At 36.1% G+C, this 27,727-nt stretch overlaps 2 protein-coding genes across 2 annotated transcripts in view; one reads left to right on the plus strand and one right to left on the minus strand.

Moving 5' to 3' along the window:
• Positions 1-13,398, minus strand: part of CHRM5 (cholinergic receptor muscarinic 5) — a 45,995-nt gene extending 32,597 nt beyond the window's left edge. The window contains exon 1 of the mRNA XM_057420115.1: positions 13,113-13,398. The gene's annotated coding sequence lies outside the window, so the exon portion shown is untranslated. The remainder of the gene's footprint in view (positions 1-13,112) is intronic.
• AVEN (apoptosis and caspase activation inhibitor) overlaps positions 1-27,727 on the plus strand; it is a 97,311-nt gene that overhangs the window by 27,184 nt on the left and 42,400 nt on the right. The gene's annotated exons all lie outside the window — the stretch shown is intronic.

Consider the following 27,727-nt stretch of genomic DNA (forward strand, 5'->3'; position numbering starts at 1 on the left):
AATAACTTTCCTGAGCAAACAGAAAAAAAACATCCATGTTAAAGATTTGCAGTAAAATCACAGGACTTGGCATCAGTGGAAGCTGATTCTCCATCTGTTCAGTGCTTCCTCCTGAACTTTTCCTAGCATTACAGAAATTCATCTTTTTTGTTCTCATCAGGCAAGCTGTCTTTTTCTTTATTTTCTGAACTAAAAATAGGAAGTGCAAGATTTTAAGTATTAATTACATTTTCTAGGGAAATGTATTTTCCTGTAACATGTAATCTTTGCTTATTATATATACTTTCATATTTGTGCCTTTTTTCCTCCTAAGTTTTATCTAAAATGTAATCAAAACTGTATGATTGAAGTATAATGTGATCTATGATTTGAATGCAGGTTTCAGTGTTTCAGAGATTTATATGCTTTACTGGAGAATTTAGCCAGAATTAGGACTGAATAGAATAAGATTCATAGACTAAAAGGGTTAAATTTTGCTCCCATTAAAATAACTGTGGTATGCTTTCTCCCATTCTTTTAGTTTTTCACACCTTGATTTCACTAATTTTTTCAAGTTCCAGATTTCTACATTTAAAAAGTTTTCTGACCAGTGTCCTTCTGTAATTTTGGGTCTTAATCCTTTGCTGCTGCTATATATTGACAGTATTTCTGCCAAAATGTGTTTACGGTTTTTTTTTGGTTATGAAATCTCGAATCAGTAAGTTTGAATGTGGAACAAATTATCTTTATTCCTCTCTTGCTATTGTAATTTCCACTACTTGAGTTTGTAGGCTTGAGAGCTAGATAAAAATTGTCTACCCATTTGATTCACTGTTTCTTATGTTTAATCATGTCTTTTGGTTTTTATAATACCCCTAAAACCAGCTTTGACTAGGCCTCATGTTGGTCATCATGGTTCTGCCACATCATCATCTCTGATTTTCCTGCCAGTGAAATCCCCTAACCAAAACCAAATTACTCTGACTCCTGTACTCAGACAGTATGTTTAATATTCCTGTTTTCACTTTCAAAATTTAGTACGTTATTCCCACTACATTCCTGTTCACTTTCTCCTATTTTTACTTCTCTTTACTTACTTTCTGACATTCTCCCTTCCTGCAAATTTTCCTTTTAACTCCATGGACTTTGTGATTTTTCTTGTTTCGGTTTGATTGATTTTAATCTTTTCTGTCAGATTCTTTTTAGCACTTCTGATTACGAACCACTGTTAAATTACCTAAATTAGACTCAACTTTTTAGAGCAGTGTCCTGAGATGTTGTTAAATCATCTGAGTTAGGCTGTAAGCTTTATAGAGCGGAGACTTTCTTCTGCTTGCCTGTAAATTATTGGCTCTTTTCCAATGATGGCATTAGTAGATATTACTTCTAAGTTAATATTCAAAGATGTTGATTGATATGGAGGAGCTGTGTTTGGTTTTAATTCTAATATTTTTGTGCTGTCTCTCAGCAGCCTACATTGAAGAAAGAAACAATAAAAATAGAAATTTTATAAAATTCCATAAAACCAGAATTTTTTGTTTATGGTAAGGATGATAGGAGAATCAGATGTAGCAGACTGGTTTAATTGCAGAAGCCAGACTTCATTTGCTATTCTTTTTCTCATAAGGGTTGATGTATTCCTGGTAACAGTTTAGAGACAAATTAACTGATAGGAACATTTCCTTGTTCATTGATGAAGGCTCCAAAGCAGTGTAGTGACCAAACTGCACCATCAGAAGAGACCAACAGAAGCTACTGCTATTCTTTTAGCAAGATTCCCAAGAAATTTGTTCACAGGGAGCAGTGCTGTTTCTAAATGTTGGGGTTGGAGTGAAAAAAGGGCTGTGATGTAGGCAGTGCTCTAAAGGACAAAGAGTGCCTGTTTCTTCCTTAATCTCAGTTGCAGCTCCTCTTTTATTCTTATTCCATTTGTGGTGCTGAAATTCCTTTTCATGTTTGCTACTGATAGCTTGGGCTTTCCCAGTCCTTCTCCTTTTAATGCTGTCTGAGTCACACCTATTAATTTTGCCATTGTTCTGTCCCTGATCTCATTCTGTTGCTGAAGAGTTCCCAGTTCCCACATCCAACTTCCAGCCTATGCTTTCTTTTGATCCTTCCCCCACCCTATATGTTCGTACCTGTCCAAATCACATGTTGGCTTCTCATATGTTTTGTGTTCTCTTTGCTATTGTTCACTCTCAGCTCTCCTGGGAGTGGCATCTTTGGGATTTCTGGCTATTGTATAGGAAGATGGTGCTTCTGAACACTTAAGAGATTTGTTTCTTTCCCAAAGGGCTTATTTTTTGTCTAGATTTGGGTAATTTTCTTGAAGAATGTCAAAGGCATATTGAGCCTTGCCAAAGTCTTTGTTTCAAACCAAGTTTTATTAACTGTCTGTTCCAGGCTCAAGGGAACTATTCCATCCTGTTGTTGTTTCTTGTAAACCAAACCCCTCTGCATGTGTAAAATTGTGAACTAGAAATTCTGTCAATAAAAAATGTGTGCTTGAGGGACGGAATAGGGTGCGACTGGGGAGGAATTATGTTTTCTCTGGTTCTGACTCATTTTCAACCTTTTCTGGAATATGAATCAGATGACCTTCCTTTGACAGTACACACTCGTCATCTCAGTTTATAAAGCATGGTATTTCTGAATCTACTGCAGATAATTTGGATTGTGAGACTGATCATTCTGTATTTCTCTCAAGTTCTTGATTGAAAACAGCCTGTGATAATGTGGTATTTTTTTTCTTGAATATGTGCATGTGCATCCACAAGCAAAAAATGTGTCAGTGAAAAGTGTGTATCAGCTAGCTCCAAAGGGGGCAAGGTGGAAGAACTAATTCAAGATTGGAGAGCTTTAATGGGATGATATCATTCTATTGATTTTTGTGCCATAAAGGTTAGAGGCCACAATTACAGATATTTATAGCACAGAGATTTTCATTCAAGACACTTGGTTAACTTTATGCCAGGAAAATGCTGGCAGAATGGAGGTCTTGGAAAGCTAAGTATTTTAAATTGGCAGTTCAGTGTTAATAGGAGGCAAACTGGGTTAAAGTTTTCTGAGTAAATGAAGTACTAGGATTGCAAGAGTAATAGTCCCAGAGAAAAAGTACTGATTTGTACTTTTTCAGGAAAAGAGATCCTGTTTGCAGTCTGTATTGTCACCTTTCTGACGCTCAAGGAAGTTCACCAAAGTGGTTATTATAGAAAGCAGCAGTTTAGGCCTGGCTTCTTTGCTGATGGTGTCATGCCAGAGTTTGTTGTGGTTTTTTTTCCCCCTAGGTGTACTTTATGTTTCTGAACATGTTAGAAGATAGAGTTCAGCATGATGACAGATGAAAAATGTTGATTGGCTTTTCTACCCTAAGATTTGCTTTGGGCTAACGCACTTCTCGACACAGAAGTAACTGTCCAGACAGCAGTTATGCTTAACTGAAGAGGCAAACAACTTTCAAAGGCAAATAACATTAAAAAAAATGTTTTGAATTTCTCATGTAGATATGTTTCTTAATGCATGTTGGTACCCTGTCTGACCCATTGAAAGACAGACTCATTCTGAAACCTGGTGTCTACATTTCACTTCACTGTATTGCTGTCTGCGCAGGGCTTTGTCACGATGTGTCTGTGCGACCAGGGGTGGACAAGAGCAGTTAGGTCAGTCTAAAGGCATTATTATTGTCCTTTATTCATTATCCATGTTTCCCACATAATACTGTGCTTCATTTTGGGGCAATAAGTCATCCATCAAATCTGGGGAAAAAAAAATCCAAAATGCAGATAGGATCCTTTGAGACAGTACTTACAGTCTGGGACTTTCAGCATTGCCAAATGTCACAGGTCTCTCTACACATTACTTCAGAGACTACGAACTTGATCTGTCTCCTGAAAAGTCAACAAATGCTGCTCCTTGTCACCTCGTGTTGTACGCAGGAAGCAAGTAGTACGTGCTGGTTAATTGTTCTGAAGTCTTTCTTAGGTCCTGGAACATTCATTCTCTCTCATTTTTTCTGCTTTGTATGTGGTTAATTTTTGTACAATTTCCCTTTACCTTCTTATCTTGAAAAGAATGCTTTTCTTTTTTGTGTGTTTTGTTGGGTTGGTTTGTTTGTTTGGTTTGTTTTGGGGTTTTGGTGGTGTTTTTTTGTTTGTTTGTTCATTTTTGTTTTTTTTGTTTTAAGAAAAACAATGTATTTGCTGCACCTTTCAGGTGCCCCTTTCAGGACTACATTACACCTAGGGCAAAAACTGACAAGGAATTCTGTCCTGCACTAACTAGTCATCTTGTTTAATCTGAAGGGTCAATTCACTGTCACAACAGTGAAAATGGAAGGTGTTTGCATGTTCCTTTTCGTCTTACTGTGTCACTTATCCCTTGAAATGCAGAAAATTACTTCTCTGTAAGTGGAGAAACTGACTTTTACCCCAAGTAACAAAATACTTTAATTTGCCCCAAAAAGGGCTGGCTAACACTGCTTGTTTCAGCTGCAAAATATGGACTTGTATTGGCTTCCCCTGCTCCCATACATTAAATATCTGTACAGAAATCTGTAGCTGTTACCAATCATTGTGAATTGGCTTCATTTGATAATGTTTTTCATCTCTTAAGTAATTTTATATGTAACTATTAATTGCTTTAGCCATCTTGTCAGTCATTACTAAAATATGAATTCTGATGAAAGCAGCTATAATTTATTCTAGATTATCTCTTCCTTTTGTACATTCTGAGAAGGAACCTAGTCCACGTCTTATGTTTTGTTTCTTGAATATCTCTGCTTCTCTTGCTTCCATGGAGTGTTTAGCTTTCTTGTTACATTTCTTGTGCAGCTGTGGAGGCCTTATCAATAAAAATTTAATGAATTTGAAGTTGCTTTATATTTTACTTCTGCTCTTGATAATAAGATCATCTTGCCTCTCCTGATGAAGAAGTATGTTTGAAAGGCACTTCAGTGACTATATGGATTTGGCCTCTCACCAGATATGGGTTTAGTTGCCTGATTTGACTGCATGAATGGTGCAAAAGAGCTGGCAGGAATGTGAAATGGAACAGCTGGTGAGAAGGGAAAGATCTTGAATAATCAGGGAAACACTAGGATTGGTATTCATAGTAGTAAGGGAAGAAGCAAGAGCTCCTTTTTTGGTGATAGCATGCATGTGTATTGGATTAAATCCAGATGCCTAATTTTGATTTATCTTAATATACGTTGGCAGTTAGAATACTGACAGCAAGTAAAATTTTTTAATGCAAATAAGAGACCACAGTCTCTCTTGCTTTGAATTTTCTGTAACTCCATGTGATTCTGTCTGCCCTTCTTTTGTGTTTTTCTGTAGTTCATAATGCCTCAATAAGTGTTCACTTACTCTTGTTTTTATATATCCTCTTTCTATCACACAACTTTATTTCTCCAAGTTGTATTTGAATATGAAAAAAGAGGAGGAGGGAGAGAAAGAAGGAGGAGTAGAAATCTTTGCGAAGAGCAATCTAGTCACTTAGAGCAAAATTGCCTACAAGTATGAGATGACTAAATTAACTTGTAGAACTGTAATCTGAAAGCATCAAATCTCATGCCAGTAACTTACAAGCACACTTCAGCTTGTCAAAGAAAATTGGTCTTTATAAATATCTCTGGGTAAAGTAACATTTAACTAGAGGGAAAGCGTTTTAAAGTCTCCAAAGTGTTTGATTTGGTCATGTTATCTTTGTGTTAAAAAAAACAAACAAAAAAAAGCCAACACCAAAACCAAGCAACAAAACAACAACAAAAATCCCCCATGTGATTATTTGTATTTGGTGCCTGTACTTCAAATAGTTTTTCTGTATCTGTTAATCTTAACTTTAACATTTTCTTTTTGTGGTTGTTATTTATTAATAGTGGAACCCTGTAATAGTTATTAAGGGTTATCATTTTGCAAACCTTTCTACTTTTAAAGTATTGTAACATGCTACATTTTCTGCTGCTGCAGTGATTCTAGGAAACTGAGGGAGTGGACAGTGGAACCTTTCTGGGAAGCAGAACTGGAGTATGAATTAAAGACCTGTGTATATAAACTTGTTTAATAGAGGGAAAGAGTATGGTCTAAATTTTAGCATAAATAAAAGGGGACATTTTTTAATTTAAAAAGTCTACAGAGGAGTGTAATTATTTTTACCTCACAATGCTTTAACGTTGATGACAGATGCAATAGACAATGTTTGGTTTTGTTGGTTTTGTTTTGTTTGTTTGTTGTTTGGTTTTTTTTTTTTTTCCTAAATCTCCCTGACTGGTTGTAAATTGAGATTATTTAATTCAAAAAAGACTAGTGAAGGTTGCTCTGTTACAAAAATAACTCCCTGAGCAAGCAATACTTTATGATAAAAAGCTGCTGTAATGCATTTTTGAAAATTGAAGCATTGAACAACTACACTGGCGGTGAAATTTCATCTGACTAGAATTCATTTAATAATGAAAGTACAGTAGATAAATCCAGGGAGACTATAACATGGACAAGGTATGTTGGTGACAGGGATAGCATACACCTGTGATATCAGGAAAGATGATGTCCACATAATGGCATTAGGGATGATTTATCTGATTTACATTAGAATAGGTAAAAGAATTTTTGAGCAACCTGTTAAGGAGAATATATAGGTTTTTAAGAAAATGATTTTTTTTTTTCCCTAGGGTCTTTCTGTATGCATTCTGACAGCTTGGCACTGCTAAACTTAGAATCGGTTCAATTTCCTCATCTTCTTGCAACACTTAATAATGTATAGAATTTTAATAGTTGGGTGCCACAATATTTGCCATTATTTGCTTTCAGATGTTACAGATGTAAAATACTACCAACAAACATTTTTATATTGCAGTTTCTTCACTTTTTAACTTGCAAAATGTGTGAAATAGCAAATACAATAAATCTGTTTCAGTGAGGTGTGGGACAAATTGAGGAAGTGAAACTTGCTGTTATTTCTTTCCCTAACTCAAATCCCCTGCTTGAAGAACAGTGGACCAGGTTCTCTCTCTAATAATTGTATATGAAAGGCTATCCCCAGAATAGCCAATAAAATTCATAGATTACAAAGCCAAATAAACTGTTTGTTATTGGGTGAACTTTTCTAGGTAACTTGAGCAGTCATAACAAAGTAAGTTATGCACTAGTTATGGGTTGGATTAGGGCACATCTCATAGTATGACGGCTGTCAAAAGCTATTGTCAGTCTTGGTTTAATCAATTTCAGTGTCAGAGAATTCCCCAGAGCTCTTTAAAGGTTGTCCCATTGGGCTCTTGGATTGATCCGATGTGCTGTTACCTTCACTCTTAAAAGTGTGCATTTTGATTCCCCCCTAATTCTGGATAGTCTGAGAACTGCAGAGAGTTGCAGAAAAAGCACACAAATGGTAGATTAAACTCGGTGCAGATGAAGATTAAGTGAGGTACGTGTGTGTGTGTAAACATTTTTTTAATCACATTTAAAGACATCTGAAGTGATTGTTGCTATTCATTAGTTGAAAGCAAATGAACCCTAGAAATTAGGAAAAGAACAGAGAACAAATCAGAAAACACATCATGGTGTCACTATATAAACCAGTGACATAGACATATCGTGTAACTCTAATTTGGACACCAGGGCTCCACGAGGAAGCAGAAGTACTGAAAAAGGTACATCAGGGGCAGCAGGATGACTAACAGTATTGAGGAATTTACATATGAGGCGTTGGGGATGGTATTAGTAAAGCAGAGTAGAGGTCTTTGCTCTCAAAGACTGAGATGGGTGAGAATATGCTGTCTAAAATCATGGAAGGATGGATATGGCAAATACGAAATTATTATTGTCTCTTTTGGCGCAAGAAGTAGGGAGTATTGAATGAAGCTGACTGGCAGCAAATTTGAATGAAGCTGACTTGCAGGAAATTCAAATGAAGGTATTTTCTGATGTAACTCAAATAGGGGAGTTTGTCACAGGATCTTGCGGAAGCTTAAATTTTGTGCAGGTTCAAAAAACAACTGGAAAGATCCTTTGGAGGTTATTTTGTAAATAAGACACCATCTCTGGCTCAAGAAATCCTTGAACTACAAATAGGTAGAGGCTGGCAGAATATTTCTGAGGAAGTGGCCCTGTGTGTGTGCCTGGTTCTCAGGCTTCCCTAGACTTAAACTACTGGGCACTGTTGTGGATTCACTTTTATGTATTTTTAGTATTTTCAGCAAGATTGCTGACTTCATCACTGCTTGATATATAAGTATGTAATAGCAGGGTAGCAAGTTGAATTCCTTGTAAAGCATCAGTACCACTCAGTGGGGCAGACTATATAAATGGACGCTTTTTTAATGCCTCATAATTGCAGGAACATTGAAGAAGACAAAGAATGTCTGTCTTGAATACTGAAAAAAAATGCTGTTGCGTGGAATTAGTTAGATAAATGTAGGCCCATGAGATTAACATCAATCCTGGAAAAAAAAGAATGGAAAAGGTGATACACAATTTGGTTAATTAAGATTTAAAGTATGGAGGCAGGCCTTGTTGGACCTAAAAGTTTGTTAAGGGCCAGCAGCCTCACAAATAAAAGAGAGGGGTGAGCTGAACATTTACAAGTCAAGGCTGCAAAGCAGCAGGTTTAGAGTTACCAGGAGCACACAGTTATGTCTGCTGTAACAAAGCTTTCTTCTATGCCGATGCCGCTTTGGCATATCAGGCCCCTTCACAGAGCAGTTTGTATCTGCCATAAATATATATAAGCCGTTGTGCTTTTGTTTTAAGCCAGAGTTCATATGCTAGAGAACTGAGTGTCTGTCACTCTGCATTCTCTCCTGTAGCTGTAAACTGGTTTTGCCTGACCTGTCTCTGCCTGTTTATTTAATGACAAAGGATATGAATGTAACTAATATTGGTCAGTTTGGATTTCTGGAATATACTTCTTTACGTGTGGTTTGTAATACTACATATTACCTGAATGTATTTACAGTGCAAATGGTCCTGAGGTGTTTTAGAGCCTTTTTTTCCTGTTACAGTGACTTTTGGAGGTGGGGGATTATTTAATGAAAGGGCTTGAGAGAGATGCAAATGGCTGTTGTGAATTTTGTGTTTGTAGAATCATAGAATAGTTAGGGTTGGAAAGGACCTTAAGATCATCTAGTTCCAACCCCCCTCCCATGGGCAGGGACACCTCACAGTAAACCATCTCACCCAAGACTTTGTCCAACCTGGTCTTGAACACTGCCAGGGATGGAGCATTCACAACCTCACTGGGCAACCCATTCCAGTGCCTCACCACCCTAACAGGAAAGAATTTCCTCCTTATATCCAACCTAAACTTCCCCTGTTTAAGTTTGAATCCATTACCCCTTGTCCTATCACTACAGTCCCTAATGAAGAGTCCCTCCCCAGCATCCCTATAGGCCCCCTTCAGATACTGGAAGGCTGCTATGAGGTCTCCACGCAGCCTTCTCTTCTCCAGGCTGAACAGCCCCAACTTTCTCAGCCTGTCTTCATATGGGAGGCGCTCCAGTCCCCTGATCATCCTTGTGGCCCTCCTCTGGACTTTTTCCAACAGTTCCATGTCCTTTTTATGTTGAGGACACCAGAACTGCACACAATACTCCAGGTGAGGTCTCACAAAAGCAGAGTAGAGGGGCAGGATTGCCTCCTTCGACCTGCTGGTCACGCTCCTTTTGATGCAGCCCAGGATATGGTTGGCGTTCTGGGCTGCGAGCGCACGCTGCCGGCTCATGTTCACGTTCTCATTGACCAGCACCCCCAAGTCCTTCTCCGCAGGGCTGCTCATCTAATTCAAGGTGAATGGACATATTAGGGCAGTGATTTAACTATAGGAGCAGAAATTGTGGATTACACTCCTTGCTTTTTCTACTAGGTTATGTAAGTTATATATCTTAACAAAGAGGTAGAAGTTTAGGAGTACCTCATGTTTTACCTGTATGCATGATAGTCTTGAGGAGATGTGGAAGTGAATGGAAAAGATAGATCAACAGTTTAGGAATATGTATACTTACAAGTTATGTGCTGCTACTTGTTGATTTCTTTTAGCTATAACCGCCCAAAAGAGGCAGTTGGACTTACTGTCTGTGTTTTGTCTGCGTAATTTCTAAAAGGTTTATTAAATCATGCTATGCCACTTAATGTTTGTTACCTGCTGAATTAGTTGGGAAGTGGTCCCATTTGTATGTACTGTTTGTGCTGTTTTGCTGAGCAGATGTACTCTCTTTTGGCAATCGACTGTAGTTATTTTGTGATGTGGTTTACCCATTTCATGTAGACAAGCAACTTAATACAGAGAGGAAATGAAAAGATATACTTCTCAGATGCCTAGTGATCCTTGAACAACTGATTATGATAAAGGTGGATAATAAATACTGACTCACTGCTTTCAGGTGAGGTGATTTTACATAATTACACATTTTGGAAGACATTCTGTGATGTATTTATTTCTGGTTGTGCAGAAGTTTAGATTTTGGAACCTCATTATGAACTGTTCATTTATGTCTATGCATCTGAATTCTTTGAAGATAAGTGAGAGAAATCATGCACTTAAAAATAACACTTATCTTGATGACTTAAGAGATTAATGAAAACATCTGAAAAAAAATCTACTTTTAAAAAATATTACATAGTTGTAAGCAGTCTTTTAAAAACGTTAGTTGTATCCAGTTCTCCTTCCTACAGTCAAGCCTTCCACTTGTTCTTAGACTTCTCGTATTTGAAACAGCTTAAAAGTTTTAACTGCAATTCTCAGTTTAGAATTTTTTTAAACACTAAGTTTTGAGTAAGCTTTTTGAGACCCTCATTGAATAATAACCTGATTTTTCTTAAACAGGCATGTTGGCTAGCTGTTTTGAGGGGATTTTTTTTTGTTTTTTTTTAAAGCCCTGATAAATAATACCTTTTCAATAGAGGTGGCAAAAAACTCACACCCAACATCCAAGGTCAGAAAACTTCACCAGTGTGAGAGCAGTAACTGCAGAATCAAAACTTGAATTACAATTATTTTCCTCTTTCTTTTACTTCCAACTCTGAACTAGATTGCACAGATACACAGCAGTCTTCTGAAATTAACTGACAAAAGATATATTACATCTGCTGCTTGTTAGAAATGTTAATCGAATTGTAATAGGTTTTGATGGTTCAAGTTATGGCAGTCTTGAACTGGTGCCATTGAAACTTATGGCCGTATTGTTTTGTTTTGCATTGTACAGAACCCACTTAACAGATGATTTTTTTTTTCCCTGAGATGTTAGGTGAAAGACAAAAGTATCAGTGCATGTTGTTATAAGAGCAGTGAGGAGGCAGGAAGAATTCTTACTGGGTCAGTATAATATGTGAAGTGAGGCAAAGGAAAATAAGATTGAGAGGTGTTTGAGCATTTGTGAAGAGAACAGTTGGAGATACTTAGTAAAGAAAAAGACAGAAACTGGGGAGATGTAGAGCGTGCTGGAACCTGTCAGCAACAAAATGGCTGAGTGGCTAGGTACGCCATCAAAAATTCTCATTAAGTTCTTATCAAATACAGCAAGTGGGAAAGTGGAAAAGGGTTAGAATAATGGAAAAATCTTTCCCATTTTAAGCAGAAGACTTAAGCATGAAACTTTAGAAACTACGGAACGCGTTGTGTGTCAAGTCACCCTCCCCTCCATCCCTTCCCCCTAGTCGTGGCAGTCAATAGTGGGATCTTGTAGGAGGAATTTCAAATATAAAAAGTATTCTGCAGTTATATGCACAAGATGACCCCTTTCCTGTGGAAGTTTTTTCACACATTTTTCCTGGTAGGAGTCCCTTTATTTTGGGAGTATGTTGTTGACTCTTGATGTGAGACAAGGGTTAGCATAGTATCAACTTCTTGTTTTTTAGTCTCATGATATTCTGTTAGTCTTTGGCAAGTAAGTTTAACCTGCTAGCATTTGGTGGAATTCATAAATCCTTTCTTTGTTCATAAGTGAAGGGTTCAAAAGAGGTGTTTATGAATGGCAAATTTGTCCTTAGCAAGCATCAGGCGAGAGAGATTATTTTAGTGCGCTAGCAGAACATAAAAAGAAGGGGAAAAGGAAAAAAAAAAAGAAGGAAAAAGGATTGCTAGATACATTAAATGAGAAAGATGTGCTAAATAAAAATGAGGGAAGTGAGACAGATGTAGAGGAAAGCTATTTAAAATGATGCTGGAAAAAGAAATACTGTGTCTTAGTAAACAAAAAATGGTGTGAAATCAGTAAAAGTAAAAGCAAAGATGTAGGTTTTCAAAGCTAATATTACATGCAAAATTGATCAATATGATACTATAAAATGGTGTTTTAAACAGTACATGACTATGCTTTTTCTGTTTCAAGGACTGTGGGGTATTTAGTGTGTGTGAGCACAGGCATTTTTCAAGTTACTTTTATATTATTTTTCAAGTCCTGTTAGATGTTAGAGTCTCATTCTAAAATGTTTTGCATGTTACTTCATGTAGAATTCACATCTATGTGGCTTATGTAGTGGATATTCCAAGTGAGTGAAATAACTGAGATGACCTGCACCTTTTATTTTATAGTTTTACTGGGGCACTGGTGTCCAGTCGTCTCATTGAAACTCTGTACACAGTACTTCAGGGTGTATTAACATTGATGCTGTTTCCTTAGTGTACTGTAGTTTATTTTTCAGAAATAACTAATCAACACTTTTAGCTTTGTTTAATATCCTTTTATATAAACAAAAATTCATTGTCCTATAATAAAAAATATCCTTTTACTGCTGCGGTGCAAAATGTTCTTTGCTTTGCCAGATTAAATAGGTGATGAAGTATAGTAAATGTGTTTTAGTAATATTAACAGATGCATGCCTTTTTATTCCTTTATACTTTTCTTAAACAGCCATGATTGGAAATAGGTATTAAAAATACTTTGAAGGATTTAAGTCTTAGGAAGTATTTCAGTGTAAGTCGAGAGAGAAAGCATTTAATGATTTTCCTTTGAATAACCTTAATATCAACAGAGAGCTACTATTTTAACAGCATAGGAAATCTAAGAACATAAAATATTAGTCATAGAAGGATTTAAACTTCAGTATCATTATAAAGAAATTTAAATTCATTGAGTTATTGTCCAGACATTAAAGTATATATAGATGTGATAAAAAATTGAAGCAGAATATGAAATAAAAACTTACCTAGAAGATACTTGATTGAAGCTTTATCTATGCTCTGTCAGAATATACTGAGACTCACTCAGAAGATAGGAAGCATTTTTCTATTTGAAATGCATTGTGCACTCTTGTCTTGTGATTTCTTTTTCCACAGCGTCTTGTTATTCACTGCTGCTTCGTCTTGTGGTATTGGTTGTTAGTAGTTTATTTCCAGGTATCTCCAATATCAGATTTCTTCCATATTCAGTGTTTGTGTATATTCTGCCCTAATCGGGTAACAGAAAAAGAACCTGTGAACTTTGTATTTTTCCTCCTGCCCCGACCCACACCCCCCCCCACAAAAAAAAAGGAAAAAACAAACAAAAGGTAAATGCACTGACCCCAGTTAACTCAAGTATTCGGCACCTATTTAGAAAAAAAAAATCGTGAAGAATTAGCATCCAGTAAATTCCATCTGTTTTCTGTAGATATTCCAAAACTGAAAAGTTATTTTCCTACACATTTAGGCAGCCTCCAAGTTTTAGATTTTTGTAGGAAATATGCAGGAAGGATCAGTAGACATCAGGTCTTAACTTTTAACCCATGCAACATTATTCTCTGAAGAATGATGAAGGTCTGTCTCTCTCAGATCCTTATGCTTCTGTCAGACACAGATGTGAAATGCTGATTTAGAACAGAGGGAGGAAAAAAAAATCCCGAAGGGTGTAGTGTTTTGTCATCTCTCAGGACAGTGCGCACGCATGGCATCAATGAATAGCAGATAAGAGATATTCAAACCAGTCACTAAATTGACAGGATGACGCTTTCGTACATAATAGACCCATTAATTATTTCTTCTGATGGACAGCAGTGTCTACTAGAAGAAGAAAGCAGCAGATGATAATACTAGGTTTGATAGGTGCTCTGTGTTTGAACAGCTTGTCATCAAGAAATGAATCCAGGAAAAAAATGCTGGTTTAGGATATAATTAGATAAAACGGACCAGAGTTGTTTTGACATGGTAGATGTTATACATAGGGTTAAAAACTCCATTCAGGTTAACGTCTATTCATAGCTTGCTTTTTACCAAAAAAGATGTTCCAGAAGATTTACTTTAAAAATCGTGGATTGTGCTTTGCTTCATGTAGCCTTTCACTGGGGGAACCTGGCTGTAGTCTTACGGTTTTTCATTTATACTTTAAGATGCCGATTAAGCCTACGCATTCATGGGTGTTTTATCTTTTTCTTTTTTTCTTTTATTTCTTTTTTTTCCCTGCAAAAAGAAACCTTAATGTTTTAAAAATCTTTTTCAAAGGACTCTGTGTATGAAGATGATGTTCAAACTCATTATACATTTTGTATGAAACAAAGGCTTTCTGACTCACAAATCCATTTCTAATTAATTTTAGAAATTTAAATAGTCTGATTTAATGTTAATTAGCTGCTCTCTTGAGGTTAATATGTAGGAAATAATACACATTAGAAAACCAACTTTAGTGTAGCATAAGTCCTTCATAAATCTGTCCTAAAATATGATGGGTAAAATCTTCATTCACTGTACTGATGTTGTTAGGGGCAACATGTGCTGATTGTGGGGAGAAAAATGAAACATTTGGAACTTTTCCTTAGAATATAGTTTCCTTCTTTTTTCCCCCCATTAGAATCATATTTACTGCAGCTTTTCTTTTTAATTTATGGACAAGAAAATCTTTACAATAATTTTTTTATTTTGTTTTGTTTTCTTGGTTTTGCCCTCTGTATGTTGAAGGTCAAGAAGAGATAAAATGATGACAGAAAGAAAATAGTGTAATTTACTTTAGAACTGGGGTGAAACATGAACCAAAAAAATGGTGGGATAAGGAGCTACTTCTACAGGTTTGTACTGGTTTGTTGTAATTATGAAGAACCTCTCTCAAAATTTGCCCTTGTCTTCTTTCATTGAAAGAGCAAAGATACTTTCATTTTTCCTTATTATAAAACAATGGAGAGCATCTGGATAAGCTTTTTTGATTTATAGCGTCAATAATGATGAGCAGAGTTATGCATTTATATCACATCAAATAAGTTTGGGGATATTTGGCCTCTAGTTGGCATCCTAAATAGCTCCAGACCAAATCCAAGCCTAGTAGCATATGATGGCTGTAACTTTAAATCCAAATTGTCAGTGTTGTCTCTTTAGATAATGAGTTGAGTTGCCAAGGATACAATGGGTACATGATGTAAAGTCCATGCTGAAAGTACTGAATAAGGCATACTTTCTGAAATAATATTAACACTTCTGTCTCATGATTCCTGTCCTCAAGCATACAATGCATATCTGGAGTTGGTAGCCTAGCTTGAACTGAAAGTGTCCTAAATTTATTAAGATATTTCATAACGGTGCTGATTCTCACGAAGCCCTTCGAAGTAATTGGAGTCTGACAAGACACAATCTTCCTGTTTGCTGCAATAAGATATCTGTATACAATTTGTATTCTCAAATAATCTTTTGGGAGATAAAGAGCAAACAGTAGTCCCAGTCTGCTTCTGCCTTGCAAATCCCCAAATAGGGCACTTGAATATCTACTCTGTGATTATCCCCAAAAGAAGTCCTGAAGCATAAAATGGAGAGTTTTTTAATACACGCATTTGTGCAAGCGCACACATATAGGTACTTGTATAAACCCCACTTTTCCCCCCTCTTTAGAACTGGATAAGCTGAGCTATTTGTGTGTTAGTATCAAAAGTATTCTGCAGTCTCAAGCTTGGAGATGAGACTAAACTTGGATAAAGCAGCACCTTAAAGTTAGGGGATGACAGCAATCCTGACATCTTTCTGTGCAACTTCAGTTGAAGATAAGGCGATGGCTGGTGTTAATTCAAAATCTGAAGACAATGCTGTTTAAAATTTTCAACCTTGAATGTAACACAGAGAAGAGGAAATGAATTTTTAGCATGGTGTTCTGAAAATCTTTTCTGGTTGGTCAAGATACAACAGGAATAAGCTGTATAGATACAAGCTGCATGTATAAAGGTGATAATATCTCTAGTGTTGAAAGTTGCTGGTATACCTGAAGTAGCAAAGGGTTCAAGCATGTACAACTATGAACTCTGTAGGTCCTATAGTCTGTTTTGTGACTGGATATCTACAATGTGACAATGATGTTAATTCTTGTAGAGTCTGGTTGTCTTGCAGTCACAAAATTATGTGATAAGGGATTCCATATCTGTATATAACATCAGTTGGCATGAAGTTCTCATACTTTTAACCCAGGGGTAAGGAATACATCCCTCTGCTTTGTTTCATTTGATTCACAGACCCGTTGGATGGGGCTTTGAGCAACCTGGTTGGGTGTCAGGTATTCCTGACCATGGGAGGGGGTTGGCCTAGAAGATCTTTAAAGGTCCCTTCCAACCCAAACTATGCAACACTATGTTGTTTTATGCACTATTTTCTGATAACAGGTTAATTTGTAGTGATGAAAATGTCCTTTAGTTCTTGGACAGACTTCTGTTTCAATTCCCTGTTTTTTGGATGGTTATTATGCACCTACATGTTATAGCTACAAACCTCAAAATAACTACTGTGTAGCTTTGGCTAACAATGTATTGTAAGTCTGTGCCTGAAAATGAGATCTAGGGTGAATCATGCACCTTCCTGTTTTAAGAAGTCTGCTTTCTCAAAGTTGCATAAGAAGTGAGAACAGAAGGCAGCTTTCTTTAAAAATGCTTTAAGTTTTAAGTGCATGAGCATTCAAGGTGAAAGCTCACTGAAATTTCATTGCAGTCTCAGTGGGATTTGATATTTACAGTATCAAAGCTGATAGCTTTGCCAATAGTATTAAACCATGTACTACTGTCTGTGTTAGTCCATTCATGATTAATAATTATGGATTCTTCAAATCTAAAAGGCCAAGAGTTACCCCTGCTGTATGAAAGTAATTTGTCAAATATATCAGGGAAAAACATTCTTCTAGTAAAACTGAATGATCAGTAAAGCTACATCTCAGTGAAATGTTTCTACAGATTAGAAATGTGTGTGGTAACCACTAATGTTAGAACGTGAACAAATTTGAGAAAAAACTACCAAACACAAAAAAACCAAACAAACCCCGTAGTGGTAGAGAGCGCTTCTAAACATTTTTCCGTTTGAGAATTTTACAAAGCAGTTATCATTTATCACTATCAAACAGTTACACGCACGGAAATCCCAGTTTCAGCTTTTTTATGAATGTTGTTATTCAGCTTTTATAGATCTGCATGATTACCCGCTTCAAGTGAGTTGATAACTGCAGTGGTCGGTTTTCAGAGAAAAGCAGTGTGTATTTATCTGAATTTTAAAATTGCTGAAGAGCTAATGTTCTGAAGAAAACATCATTGTTACTGCTGCTGCTTTTGTTGCCTGCAAGTAGTTCCTGCTTTTGTGAACAAAATTATTTTCCTACTTACTCTTCAGACTTATTTTTGGGGCGTTATGCTTCTGTGTGTATTGTTGTGACCTCAGATCAATAATTATTTGTTATTGCAGATTAAATAATTCAGGTTTATTATTGGAATGTGTGATTATCTTTCAGCTAAAGTAATCTGCAAGCCATCATTTTCAGTGATCAATATAGAATACATTGTATGATTCTTAAAAAAAAACACAGATCAAACAAAAACAAACCCCAAAACAAAATCACAAATCCCCAAGCCCATAAATGACTATATAAATGAAACTAGTCTTCAGTTTTAAAATTTTGAAATCAATCAGATGACTAATACTGAGTAATTTGTGACCTAAAAATGTGACAGCCTGAATCTTACAATTATTTTGAATTTAAAAGGAAGATCTGCTGGCTCTCAATGAAAATACAGATAGTTTGTAATTTCTTGAGATATGACCATTTCTCATAAAATGAGTTTTTCCTATAGTCTGAAAACTGGTGTAGGACAGCAAACTCAAAAGAGAAATGGATTGAGATAGCTTAGAATTTTTTTGTTACCTAGGAAATGAGTTAAGTACTTAGCACAACTCTTATCATGTCAGACATCTGAGGGCTTTTGTGTTTTCTAGATTTTAGTTATGGCAGTCAAGTTTAGACTTCAGAGTAAGTGGCTTTAATAGAAAATCCTTTGAGAGGAAAGACAATTTATTTTTTACTTTTCCAGTGGAAGTATTGCTAGTAAGTGCATTTGGACAGAATGCTTTAATAAAAATGTATAATGATAATTCAACATTATTTCTAGGACTGTTTCTACTAACATTTTGTTGAAAATTTATATTCAAAAAGAGCCCTGTAATTAAACTGCACATTTTTTTAATTTTTTTCTTCTTTTAAGAAAAATAACTGGCATGCTGGCACAGGTTTTATGTAATTTGTTTTATAAATTATACTTTGTACATTTGTGTGTATTAAAATGAGGCTTTCTTGATATGTTTTTTCCCCCATTATTTTAATATTGGAAATAGAAATGCCCAAAGAATTCTGCTTCTGACTAACACAGTACTAGGAAAGATAAGCAATGGCTGTTTCATTAAATATGAGCTTCAATTATATTTTAATCATGTTTTAATTAATGGTTCCGTATTTGTGAATGTGGTGTCTGATTTAGTCAAAGAAGGGTGCTGTTACTAAAGTATTCAGGTTGGTAACCAATTATGAAACTGTATTGAAGATTGAACAGTTCTGTGTAATTGTGGTTTGTTAACTGGCGATATCTGATGAACATGTGCTCAGCAAATTGTTACCTGAAGTCTTTCAATTTTTGTAGACTGTTGACATGTGCATTCACCAGTTGGATTATGACTTTGCATTTAATGTCTTAATTTTTACGCTAATGTGGAGCCTTTCCACCCTCGTCTGTGTTAAAAGGAAGTTTTGCAGTTAATTTTTTTGTTGTAAAAAGCTAAGGAGTGATAGGATGTAGCCACAAATTTTAGAGAGGGAGGGAGAGGGGAGTGTCAAAGATTTTTTTAAGTTTTGCTTATGCACACCCTTTCTCTCCCAACTTGATCATTCTAGTTGCCATAACAACTTCATAATAGCAGTGCATTTGCTGCTACAGTTAAGATTGTGTCAGCACTTCCATTATAAGCTACTGTTTTCAGGAATTTGTAATTTATTCACAGGCCTAAAAATGATATACAGTAAGCCTATTTAATTGGTTTTAATGTACTCCACTGACTTTTTGAAAGCTGCTGTTGTCTGATCTCTGATGGCACGTATAAAATAGCATATTGTTTCAAGTGTGGGTTTGGGGTTTTTTTTGGTTGTTTGTTTTGTTTTTTTTTTTTCCTTTTTTTACTGAGAAGTAGCAAAATGTTTTTAATCTAAAACTAATTTTGACTGGTTCCCATCTGCCAGAGGTATGAGAATCAACATGTTCTTTTGCTCTACCACAATGCTCCATCACGCCTGTATCCAGTTAGACCCATCTGTTCCTGTTACTTAAAAGGTTAGTGTGAACATGGTACTTTTCTGGGAAGTAAAACAAAATATAACCTTTTTAATAAAAGAATTTCATATCTCATTGAGAAATAGGTATTTCACATCTGCAAAACTTTTATAATGAATTTTATGTTAAGTGAGGACTAGCTGTATTCAATGGTGGATGATTTTTGAAATACAAAAATCATAGAGTAGTTAGGGTTGGAAAGGACCTTAAGATCATCTAGTTCCAACCCCTCTGCCATGGGCAGGGACACCTCACACTAAACCATCTCACCCAAGGCTTCATCCAACCTGGCCTTGAACACTGCCAGGGATGGAGCGTTCACAACCTCCCTGGGCAGCCCATTCCAGTGCCTCACCACCCTAACAGTAAAGAATTTCCTCCTTATATCCAATCTGAACTTCCCCTGTTTAAGTTTGAATCCGTTACCCCTTGTCCTATCACTACAGTCCCTAATGAAGAGTCCCGCCCCAGCATCCCTATAGGCCCCCTTCAGAAGTTGAAGAGGAGCCTGTGAGCAATAGCTAGTATTGAAAAAAGTGTTATTCATTGTAGGAACAGTTCCTCTTGTAGAGTTTTAGTGAGGAATTGTGCATAACTTTAATGCAACTTTCTGAAATCTGGAGATTGTTTAACCTGGTAAACCCATCTAAGGAGTTACATAATTTGCCAAAGATCTGCTCTGTGCTCTGTAACAAGTGACTCCGCTACAAGTGTGATAAAGGGATTGTTCGAGGACTTTCCTCAACACAAATGGGTCTTTTATTTATTTATGTGTTTATTTATTTTAATATAGTAGTTTCAGGCAGATCTACAAGGCACAACACTGCCTTGCTGAATAATTACAAATTTGTGAGGACTTGTGGAATTTTTGGTTGTTCCCCCCCTTTTCTTTTTTAGCTAAGTGTCAAATGCAGTGCAAGACCCATAGTCCTAAAACTAAGTGATACTTTTTTGATGTAGGAGACACCACAGTTGTATGTTATGCAGCACTCAAAACTGCTCTGTTGTTACTTAGAAGGGAACAGACTTTCTTTTGCTTTTTAATCCCGTATTGTTTTTATTTTACTTGGAAGTAAAGGCTTCATTTACATAAAATCACTTAAATGTGAAAGAAGTATGTTTTTTTTTTAGTTCATTTATGTAACTTCTTCACTGTAATAGCATCTAATTGCAGTATTTAGACATTTGTATCTCTTCGGTTGATTTATGTTTGAAAAACTTCAAGAACCACATATAATTCTAAAAGAAACACTCATTTGATTTGTTTCTTTTTAATGGTCTGTAGTAAGCATAGCTATTCATTTCAAAGGCCAGTTTCTTTGGTTTTACTTTTTAAAGGAAAATCTAGTTTAAACTTTGAATATATTAATTTAATCATACTATTTAGAAGTTATTTGCTTAATGCAGAAAGATTGTGGGTACTTCTCAACTGAAAGTTAGAGGTAGTTTTTCTAAAAGCTCATTGATTCTATGGCACGGACTTTGTTTAATTCCAGACAAGTGAAATATTCAACCAGGATTTCCTGTGTCCAGGCATTTTATTGTCCTTTTATTGTTTCACTTTTTAATGTGTTTTCACCTTCCTTCCAATCATCTGATTAGTTTTTAGCCATTTTCTGTTACGTTCTTGAAATCATATTCATGGAATTGACTTTTGGAGAGTTTTGTTTCCAACTGACTGTTTAATTGCAGCCAAAAGTGTATAAATGTTGAAAGAAAAAACACAACTCCTGAATAAATAAAATACTTCTAGAAAGCTACGTCATGGTGGTAGCTGCAAATTGCATCTCTCTTGCTAGGTTTTACAGACATCTGTTTGTTCTCCTATCATCTTTTAATAGTTTTTACTTTTACTCCCTCAGCAAACACCCTTTATGCTCCAAAATTATGGAGCTTTGAATTTCAGAGAGTTCTTTTACCTTGAAGATTAATTTTTACCTTAACATGAATAGTTTTTCACCTTAGTTGTTTTGAAGGTTCTGTGTTCTGTTCGGATTTTAATTTAAAAAGATTTTGGCCTTTCTCTGATAAGTAAGAATTCATGGAAACATTTGTATCCTTTGCAGGTTTCATAGTTATCAGAAGTGATAGCACCATATCTCTGCAACTTCTTTCTTTTGAGTAAATATCGGAAGAGAATGCTAGTTAAGATCTTCATGGTACTCTTCAGATGAGAGAGAATATTGAAAAGAATAGTATAATGTTACAGTCTATGGGTAAGCTATAGTCTGCCTCCATTTGTTTTGAAATTTGTAATACAACTCTGTGGAGCTATTAAGATTAGTTAAAAGGGTTTACAAGAAAGTCTGTTTACCTCTCTTCTGTCAATGAAAATTGGGCTGAAAGGTGAGGTTTGATGTCAACTGCATTTTAGAAGAGTGGTATGGAACTCATAAAGTCTGGGTTGTTGGGCTAATTTGTCAGCTTCCCAGTGAATGAGATATGGTTTCTTGAGGTTTTCCAGGAGAGGTAAAAAAGCAGGTCTTGTTCAAGAACCTCTGTGATCTTCTTGCTGTATGTCTACATATGTATTTATTGTGTGGGAAAATAAATTCTTTCTTCCTGATTTCAGTCTGTATGAAGGATTTTCTAAAGACTCGTATGTTTGGCAATTCTGAAGTGAAATCAGCACACAAAAAATGTTATTTGAGCTTTGTCATGTTTGCTGACTTATGGAGGAGGTTCCAGGGCTCTTTCTCAGAGTTAAAAAACAAAAAAAAACACCAGAAGAGATGTCTCTTCTAAGGTAATCTATGAAAATAGTTTTTGTAGGGGTTTTTTGTTTATTTATTTTCTCCTGGGGATTTATTGCTGTCCAGTTGGGAACTGAAAAAAAAAACAACAAAAAAAAACAACAAAAGTGGAACACTTCTATAACCATTTATGGTGGATTCCATGTTGTAACTTTCAACTTATGAACTGGTTTAAAGTTATTTTAGAATTTTGAGAAAGATTGTATTTTGGTACTGGATGTAGCTTTATGATTTTAAGGATGTTATATTTTGGGGAACTAAGGAAGAGAGGGGAAAAATAGATTATAATGGATATGAGACCGCAGTTGGAGGACTCTTTACAGTTCTAGTGTCCTCAACATAAGAAGGACATGCAGCTGTTGGAGCAAGTCCAGAGGAGGGCCACAAGGATGATCAGGGGGCTGGAGCACCTCCTGTATGAAAACAGGCTGAGAAAGTTGGGGCTGTTCAGCCTGGAGAAGAGAAGGCTGCGTGGAGACCTCATAGCAGCCTTCCAGTATCTGAAGGGGGCCTACGAGGATACTGGAGAGGGACTTTTCATCAGGGACTGCAGTGGTAGGACAAGGGGTAATTGGTTAAAACTGAAACAGGGGAAGTTCAGGTGAGATATAAGGAAGAAGTTTTTTATTGGTTATGTGAAGAAGTGGTGAATGCTCCATCCCTGGCAGTGTTCAAGACCAGGTTGGACAGAGCCTTAGGCAGCATGGTCTAATGTGAGGTGTCCCTGTCCATGGCAGGGGGGTTGGAACTAGATGATCTTGAGGTCCTTTCCAACCCTAACTATTCTGTGATTCTATATACTTGCAACACAGTGCATCAAGTAACTGTCTACACTTCAGTGTTTGAGTAAGCCAAAGGAGGATAAACTAACCTATATATAATGCATTACTTACCTGTTTACGTGCTGGTTTAGTTATGCTCAGCTACAGTTTCTTTTAATTGCATTTCTAATAATTTGTCAATAAAGGTGTCCTAGGGTGGGAATTAGCTTCTTGGTGAGTAGTGCTGGGGTAGTGCAAATAGCATCTTCAGACATCTATTTAGGTATGTAACTCTGGTTTTGTTACTGAAACTACGCATCAAAAAGCATTCCTTATTCCTTTAGCTGTTGATTTCTGGCCATTGCTTCTTTCTGTGCCTGGACTGGGAATGTACAGTAGGAAAGTCACAATTACTTTTAATAATTATCTGGTTATTTAAATGGTACTTGAGTGTAATTCTCTTCCATTTCCGTTCAGCTGGGGATTTATGAAAATATTAGACTCTTTTCATTATGTGCTCTTTTGAGTGACTCAGTGTACAAATGCATTTGTGAGTTGGATTATGAATATCATGCTTTATGTCGTATCTCAGACTTATTTTTAAGGAATCTTCATATTTTCTTTCAATTACACAAGTGTAAAGTCTCATAGGGGAGCACAAGACTCATGCTTCTGTTGTTCACCACGTCTCCTGCCACACTGCAAGCATCTTGTCCAGTGGCCGCAGAAGACTGCTATCTTGGTACCCTTTGTGTGAAGGGTGTCATACTTGGGTATACTTTTCTACCACATTTGGGTAGAAAACAAAAGATTTGTAGTCTAAAGAGTTGTGGGCATCATGAGCTGGGTGAGAGGCAATAGGGCCATGCAAAAGCACAGAGAAAGCCCCACGCCACTTCTTGCAGTTGTGGTACCTATAGGACAGGGACACACGTCTCATGTGAGCTGATACAGATGTATGTCTGCATTGTCACTGAACTGAACAGCCAATCTCACTGTTTTGCCTCCTGCATGCACCTTTTAAATTTTATTTATGTTTCAGAGAGCTGCTTTTTTGGGAAAGCCTGTTTACTTGATTGCCACTTTAAAATAGAGCTGAATATTAAAATTCAACACTTGCAAAGTAATGCATCCATTCAGATGAAATCTCACTGATGGAGACATGACCAGTTGTGTGATGAGAAGAAACAGGAAGTTAAGCTGCGATTCTGTTCATCCTAAGCCTTCAAGTACCTTTGGAAATGCTAGGCTTTGCTTCCTGATATGGGTATTTGAATGGAGAAGGGTTCCATGAAGCTCTCCCCTCAGATGGAACTGGTTTTGTCAGCAGGTGGCAATTTTGTTGTTCCGTCCTTTGTCTCTCTAGGAGGTTTCTTTGACCTGCCTTTTCAGGATGGTTCATCTTCCCAGTCACCTGTTTTTTTCAATTTGAATCAGTTTTTTTTTTTGGGGGGGGGATATCTAGCCAAGAGGCTTTTAAAAAATAGAAAGGATATTAAAGTATCATGAAGCACAGTTTAACAGAGAGACAGAAAAATAACAAATTGGGTTTTAGAATATAGAAGTTGACTGTTACCTGTGTGCTTCAACTTTTGTTTGGGTGGTCCAGGAAATAGAGGAACCACCTTCTAGAAGCTAATGGGACCTATGAAACAGCTGTCTGCTCTTTCAGAACCTTTCAGACTAGATCAGAAGAATGAGAGCAATTTCTTACAATTTTACACCCTTGAGAGATACAAAGAATATTTTGACACTATTTTGTGTATTAGTTGAGACGTCTAAAGACATTTTAGTGCCTTTTTTTTTTTTTTTTAATATTATCATTCACTGGCCCTATGGAGGGGGATATTCATGCTTCAGAGACTTCCCTCTTCATCCATTTTTCTGTTTTCTCAGTAACAAAACCAGCAGAAAATACCTTAAATGCATTATGGCTGACAGTGTTTTCTGTCTAGGAGAAAAGAAGTGCTGTTTGTTTAACTAATTAAAGATGACATTTACCTTCAACAGCCTAAGAGATGCTGCTATCTGTAGAAACACCTTGGTGAATAATCTCGGCTTTGAAGCTAGTCCAAATGAGGAGACAGAGTACAAAACGTACCTTCTGCTATAAAGCATGTATTCTTTTATTCGGGCGATCTGCTTCTGAAAATAAGATATGATGAATGTTCTGTTGGTATAACAGAATATAGTTGTATAATTGGAATGAGAGTCATTAAAAATGTATGTTGGGGATGTTGATTTAGACATTTATTTCCTATGTGTGTTCTAAATCACTATAGTCTTCTATGCAGACCATGCTGATAGGACAACTTTAACATTTATTATAGCATTTTGAGATAATCCATAGGATATACATTTAAAAATGTTAAATTAAACATCAATTACAGAGTAGAAACAAGCATCATGGCCATTTGGAAGCAAGCACCTTCTTTGGTGTAATGATGGTGATTCGGAGGAAATTCCAGGAACAAACTTGCCAACAAAGCTTTCAAGCTGAAAAGCAGGTATTCTTTATTGTGGTGCCGGGAGACATGGGGGGATAGCTCCTCCTAACATGCGTCTCTGTATTGCTACACGAGCTGCCCTTATATAGTCACTGGGCATGCATACGTATTCATGAGGTTACGGATGGATTACATTATTTTCCAGAAAGTTCCCCGCATGCATGCAAAATTGTGGTGGTGGTCTCTGAGGGTCGTTTACTTCTTCCAACAATCTTCATCAGTTTTGGCAGCCTTCGAAGCACATGCAGTTGATGCTCATACCAGTTTAATTGGTTCGTTAGCACCAGAGACATAATAATCCTCCTATTCTCCTATTTATCAGTTAGTTTAACTGTAGCTCATCCTGGACACCTGCCATTCCCAGATACTCCTTATCCTGCATCCTATTATTCTAGACTGTTTTTCTTAAAACTATGTCAACTTGAATGATTTATCTTGTACAAGAATTCTCAGTATGTTCTCTAGCTGTGCTCTCTTTTCTGTGTATCATGCACCTCAGTAATTTTCCATTGCTACTGTTACAAAGTCATCGAACTTAACATTACTTAAAACTAATTCTAAAGGTTTTTATATTCCATTTTGTGATTTTGTGTCCCCCTTGTCTCAACGTTCAGAAAAATTACATTGGAGTAATCAAACATAGAAGCCTTCATTTGATATTACTAATAGTAATTTTGAAATAATATTTTGTGATCTGAAATAGAAATTTTTAAGAAATTTTATAACTTGAATTTATACTTGTATAAGAACTGTAACCTTATAGTGGAAGTTGGAACTGCTTCTTTAAGGGATAATGATGAGTGATGAATGTAAAAACAAAATGCCTTGATAGCTAAAAGTAAATGCTAGCATTTAGTTCTTGTCTTGAAGCTGGTTCTTTTTATTATTACTACTACTTTAACCAAATTAAGGTTTTAGTCAAGCTTTTTTTTATGGCATTCATTCAGAAGAGTTTTAGGTAGAGGCAGAGGTTTGCTGCTGGGAATTCTGTGAATATGACTGTCGCCCAAGGGAGTGGTTTATTTAGTTACTTATTTTTATGATCATGTTCTTAAATAGAATAGAAATAGTTAAGTCACTAGTGGAATCTTCTAAGGAAAATTTTTTTTTTTAAATGAAGTTAATTTATGCTTTTTGTTAATAAAAATAATAAATAATAGGAAGCTGTAATATTAAACATTTCTTCTATAAGTATGATGGACCCAAGTCTTTTCTGGTGTAATTGGTTTCATTTTAACAGCAGTAATGCCCATCTGCTTCTCAGGGTTTCTTGGCAACTTCGGTGTACTAAAAGTTATAAATACTTCAAATGATACTGCATATTGTATAATGTTGGTTTATTGAAGCCCACATTGGAACACACTGTTCTAACAAACTGTAACTTGATGTAATTTGTTTTTTTTTGTGTGTTTTTTGGTGATGAGTTTTCTCAATAATTATGATCAAATAATCAATCTTTTACTCAAAAACTTTGGTAGTCAGCACAGAAAAGTGGGCCACTGTAGAATGCATGTATAAAGTTGTAAAATACTATTTCATTGGGGTTGTGTATTTAAAAATGGGATGTATTAATTTATTGTCCAGGTAGACACTTACTCTGATTCTGTTAATCATGATGAAAAATCAGATAATGGAGGCATTTTGCCATAATTGTGTTGATTTTCAAGTTTTTTGCACTGCTTATCCATAACTGTTATTTTGGTGGGAAACCCAGGAAAATAATTTGAGAGAGAGAAGACTGGAGAAGAATAGAAAAAGAAACTGGAGACTTTAAAAAAACAAGAAAAAAAAACCCCAAGCTACAAAACCCCTGAATTTGGACTGATAAAAAGAGATTACTCAGCAGTTTGTAAACCATGTACATATCTATCTATATATAGATAGATGGATAGATATAGATACTTTGGATAGAAGTAGAAGAAAAGAGGTGATCCCAAGTGTCAAAAAAGTAGCGTGGAAGTATGCAAAGGCTCTAGCGTAAGATTAATTAAAGATGCTATTCTTTTCTAGTTATCTCTGGTGCTAGTTGTGTTGTAGGCTTTTGAACAAATATGACAAAATAAGGAAGGAATTGTCCTGCTGAGCAGAAAGGGAAGTTGTCAATAGTTGAAAGCAAGAAAATGGAAGCTTTTGAATGTCATCTTTTGCGTAAATCCACACTAACTGGATCCCCTCTGTCTGGATAACTAACATATTTGACAGCACTTGGAAGCAGGGTCTGT

This window comes from Pezoporus wallicus, unplaced genomic scaffold (assembly GCF_028554395.1).
Source record: "Pezoporus wallicus isolate ANWC-B61680 ecotype Strahan unplaced genomic scaffold, APGP_CSIRO_Pwel_v1 contig_5418, whole genome shotgun sequence".
NCBI lineage: Eukaryota > Metazoa > Chordata > Aves > Psittaciformes > Psittacidae > Pezoporus > Pezoporus wallicus.